Source organism: Antedon mediterranea, chromosome 1 (genome assembly GCF_964355755.1).
Source record: "Antedon mediterranea chromosome 1, ecAntMedi1.1, whole genome shotgun sequence".
Classification (NCBI taxonomy): Eukaryota; Metazoa; Echinodermata; class Crinoidea; order Comatulida; family Antedonidae; genus Antedon; species Antedon mediterranea.
Window position 1 is genome coordinate 4,472,294 of NC_092670.1, and position 5,897 is coordinate 4,478,190.

Here is a 5,897-nt window from a genome sequence, read left to right on the forward strand (position 1 = left end):
TCAGGACTATGTCTAGTCTTACTCTTTGCTGGGTAGTTGTATAATAACAGTTTACATCATTATTGTAAACATTTAAAACGCTCAGCTTGAAAACCATCTATCAATAAGAACAAAGTACACGTCTTACACAAACCAGTATAGTCGCCGCACCAAAAGGCACCAACGAGGTAACAAATGTGAACATTTTAACTGCACATCACCAAAGTTTTTAGATACCTCAGAAATTGTGTACATAAAATAAGGAAACCAAAAATGTAGGCTGAGCGGTAACATGATATGAGGACGTTCTATTGGTTTACCTCACCTCGGCTTATACATCTTTTGTTTATCAGGGTTTATAACACACCCGATTGCCTTCTTTTGATTGGTTTATTATTCATCACGTGCTGTGCAGTATTAGTCCTATCTAACGATGATAATGGGTTCTAATGCACGAAACGAAGTTTCTTGTAAACGTTTTGAGAATTTTTGGCACGCGATGTTGTTAACTGATCCACGTTCGAAAATCATTAGGCCCGGATAGTGCGCATCGTACTGTTCTACTCTGCGTTCAAAGTTTGAACATTGTTTTGTTGGATGGAGAGTATATTGTATTCGATGAAAGACTGACTGCTCTATTTAACTCATTTCTAAACTCTCAATCTTTCAACTCATGAAATATTCTCACCATCCAACTCATAACAATTCATTAATTAGTTTGTATAATGTATCTTTATTGGTGCAGGATATTGGTATAAGATGGGATACGATATAAATATTTAATATATATTATAAACATTAGTAATCTTACTGTCATTCGATGAGGTAATTACGGTATTGATTAAGTTTGGATGTGACCTTCAGACACCTTGTATTTACTTTGAATTATCATTTTGATTACAAAATATTATTACATTTATTCCACATTTAAGAGATTTACAGCTGGGTTTAATTTTCGATGCATAGATCAGAAGTTTAATTGAGATCATAAATTTCTGTATGAATACAAATTGGCAAAACTATATACATATATAAATCAGTAACAACAGGGTTGATTACTGTAATGACATTTGACTGAAGATATTCGACAATTAAAATTAAGAATTTACGGTACGTAAAAGGCAACACACTGTAGGCCTACGGATTGTTAAGTCAAGCAGCTACTTCATGGATTTGTGGCATAAAAATTGATGATGTAGACTTAATAGCAAGAAGCGGTCAATCACCTACAACTCGTCTTCTTTCTTTCGACAGTTTATCATGACTTTCCTATTTTGGTATCAAGCAGATCACATAATCTTTGTAGATCAAAGTACGATAGGCCTGTGTATCTGAAATTTAAATATTCTAGACAAAACTAATACTACTGCTGTATTACGATAATTAATAGAAGTCGGCTATCAGATCCTAATTGTACATATTAATGCTTTAATATATGTCGCTAAATATTATCTGGTTACGTTCGTTCAGACCTTTGAGTACAACAACAATTTGGTGATTGATAAGAGGAGAGATACAATACGAGTATGATTCCAAAGAACAGCCATCAGAATCAAAGTGTTACATGACTGTGACAGATTATAGAAATGAGTTCAGGTTATAAATATCAAAATCGTGCGTTGAATCTTTACAATTCTGCTGTGAACTATTTATCCAAGTAAAGTAAAGTATTTGTGATAATGACTGGAAAGTGCCTGGCCATATGTAATCCCATTTTAGATTCAAGCCGACAAATTAATTTTTGGGCCGTTTCTAAAACCAAACTTGATATGATAGACTCTTTCATCAAAGCTTCTTGTTCGCGCGCCGAAACACGAAATTATGCATGCAATTAGTAACGGGACATGTTCAATATCCAACTTTGGGACTTAGAAATTGGAAAACAGAGTGTTGTTTCTTTTTTTCATTTTGTAAAAGCTACACTAAACTTATAGTTAATGTATCAAACCTTTTAAGTCTCTCTTTAGCAAAGATAATCTTTACAATAATGTACTCCATGACAAGAAATTCATTCTAAATATCAAATGTACCAAATGTTCATTTTCAGTAATGCGTAACGATACATCAAAACAGACTATGCGAGATTTGTAATACTACTCGATTAAGATCATTTTGAAAAACGATTTTAGAATATTTACAAGTGCAAAATCAATGCTAAAATTAACTTCAAAATTTGTACCGTTTATTTTAGCACCATAAAAAATATTAATTGTAAAGCATTTCATTTCATGTATTAATCAATCGTTCCATTTAACTTTCTTAAATTCTCGTTAATTCTATGCTTTTGCTTTCGTCAAGTACCGCGAATTGTTTTTATTGTTTTTTAAATTTTAAAATCATTTCGCTCTCGATACCAGAGTAATTCCCGCGTGTTTACTAGCACTGTACATGATAAGTAAGTTTACGCGTTCACACCGTAGCTATTACGCGTTCACACCGTAGCTATTACGCGTTCACACGGTAGATATTACGTGTTTACACCGTAGTTATTACGCGCTCACATCGTAGCTATTACGTACGCGTCTACTAGAGCAATTAGCCTGCGGTGAACCACGTATTACAATAAATTAAGTTAGTATGTGCCATTTAATGTAATCTCTCGTCATAATTAATCTTCTGTTATCCATATCCATTAATGACGAGACAGCTAACATGTCTCGCTAGTTAGGCCTATGACGCAACAGTGTGTATAACAAAAATTGGCCGCTAGCAGCCGACCTTTCGAATAAAGATTTGCTTTGAGAATGTTATCAGTAATGTCATCATGGGAAAAATCACTCTCATCCTATCTCGTCATGTACTTTCTGAACAATTAAAACGCGTTGAAAAAAACCCCTGAATGTGACGTATGTGTTAACGCAACACTTCTACACCTCACTCTGAGAATGAAGTTTGATATGCATACACGTGACGTAACCACTAAATGACGTAATTACCAAATTGTTTTCTCTTACGGTTTGTCAGTATGGTACATTTAATCTCGATGACGTACGGCCCGCGATATTTCTTTTCGTACATACGTTGGTGACTCCTCATGAAACGTCACAAAATAAACAAGACTATTCATTAGTCATGTACAGGGAAAAAAAACTCCCGTGCGGCCCTCACATTGTTTGGCTATTTCAAATGAGGTAGAATGGTTTCTGTGTCGCAGCGAACAAAACGGCGACACATGCAACAACTTCAACACAGTACGGGCTGAAATGGCCAGTACGCCAGTGTCTTTATTACACAAATGCGTAAAATGGACCTTTAAATCACTTATTACCACCACCGGTGGTGGAAGAGAGTCTTGATGCGATTTTATTATTTTATATACATACATGTATATGTTTTTTTTACATTAATATGTATATTGTTTTTTCCAAGCTTCTCCGCGGTCATTTGAACTTGGCCACTATATATACAGTATATATATATATATACATATGTCGATGTACTCAGGAAAGAGTGAAATTATTTCACTCTTCCCTGATGTACTGTAATGCGTGTATACTGTTCGTTTACAGACGCATTTAGTATACGGTAGATTTGGAGTAAAATTTAAACAACCGTAAATCTTTACAAGAAAATCCAAAACAGTATTATAAAATGTGTGAATTGTTTCTATTATTTGTTTGATCTTTAATCCCAAAACATGGAAAATAACTATAAATATCAACAAAATCCAAAATTTGAATATTTTTAGACTAATAAAATCAAATTCTATAAACTGAAAACAAACTTAAGATAAGTTTTAGATTGTTAGACATGACAGGAATTTCCAACATTAAAGGCCAGGTGCGGGCAAAAAATTTCTATTGATCATACATTCCTATAATTATCGATCTATAGTTTCCCCTATGTTTCATAATTTTTGGGATTTTATTTGTGTTACACGAGCTTGTTGAAAATAAGCACTTTCTAATCAGTGGGGGAATAGTTCAAATTACAAAGTAAAATCTATATTCTTTTGTACACAAATTTTGTAAATAGAGAGGCGTTTTAAAAAGCTATGAAAAATAAACGGTGTGGTAAAAAATGTTATCAGATGACTAAATATAGGTAATATAACTTAAATATTACATTTCTGATATTTTTATTCAACTTCAGATTTTTATTTTCATGCTATAGCAAAAATTATCCACTGTATATCCACCATCTTTTTTCACCGTCTAGGGAGTCACCAGACATGTTATTACATTAGGTTACCTACCTAACTACTGAAAAAAAATTATCTTTGTTTTTATGGACGAATTTTGCCAAATTTTGTATTTGACCATATTACGGTAAATTGATGTTTTTTCGTCTTGATTTCTGTTACAAATATTTGATTTATGTACAATTAACCAAATATTATATTTAAAATTCATGCCTGTACCTGAGCTTTAAGAAGAGACTAGACTTTGGACTCTATAAATAAACGATGTAGGACGGTGTTACAAAGACGGGTAGTAAACGAAAAAGCCAAACTCCTAATAAAAATAATACAATTTTGAGAGGCCCACTTGAACATATTTAACACTTATTTAGAGTTTATTCATTTATGTCAAATTCCTCGCTTCATTATGTTTATTATCAGCAAATCTAATAAACCGACCTGGCAAGTTATCTATAATATATTATTTTTAATAGTATAATGGGATGGGATCAAAATCATTAGATCAATAACCTGAAGTTCATTAAAATCTGTGCTGAAAACAGTACGTTTACCACTTACAAATAACACAAATGATTTATTACTAGTAGTATACCTATACAATTTCCCTATTACTATTTCTATAACTGGAATATTGAACAACTGACATGGGACTGTACTTTTAATAGAACTGACAAGTGACTGTATGGGACTGGATATCGAATATCTGTTGACGTGACTGGGGAAAATTAAAAGAATGTACTATGGTAAGAAATTTGATACGTATGACCTGGGAATTATTTGTAAAAAATGAAATGGGTATGTAAACCATATGCCGCAAGATGTTACCTCGGTGCAGTTGATCCGTTCCGTATGATTGAAGCCGCTTTTGAAAAATAATGCTTAGTTCACACTTAAGCTTGGTTCTCACGGGGACTTAAGCCACAACGCAAGCGAATTGACCAATCACAATCAACAGTTCGAATAATCGGTTTTAATTGGTCAATTCACCACTAGTACATGGTTCTCACTAGAGACGCAACGACGTGTGACACAACGTAAGGAATTTGACCAATCACAAGCGATGAATTATTCGAACTGTCGCTAAAGCGTGGTTCCCACTAGCGATGCAACACAAGAACGTAACGCAACGCAAGTGAATTAACAAATCACAAGCGATGGCTTGCGTTACGTTCTAGTGGGAACCAAGCTTTACCATTGGTCAACTCGCTTGCGCTGCGTCTACGTCCTTGCATTGTGTCCTAAAGCGTGGTTCTCACCAGCGACGAAACACAAGGACGTAACGCAACGCAAGTGAATTGACCAATCACAAGCAATGGCTTATTCGCTTGTGATTGCTAACTGTCTATAACTTCGCTTGTCATTGGTTAAAACGCTTGCGTTGCGTTTACGTCCTTGCGTTACGTTTTAGTGGGAACCAAGCTTTATGGGAACCAATCTTTACGTTGCGACTTACGTCCTTGCGTTGCATCCTAGTGGAAAACAAGCTTTTGAGACGCAACACAAGGACGTAACACAACGTATAGTGGTTTGACCAATCACAAACGATAGAATATTCAAACTGTCGGTTGTCATTGGTCAACTCGCTGGTGATACGTGTGCGTGTGGGAAAACGAACATTAGCACCGTATCAAATGTTGTATGAACATTATGCTTGAATAGACGGTAAAAACTCGTATATATAATTTCAATTAATGTAAAAATCCTCTTGAAACTAAGTGTGTAGTTATTTTGGTATAAAATGTATATTAAATAATGGTAATGTTTTCTCTATAATTAC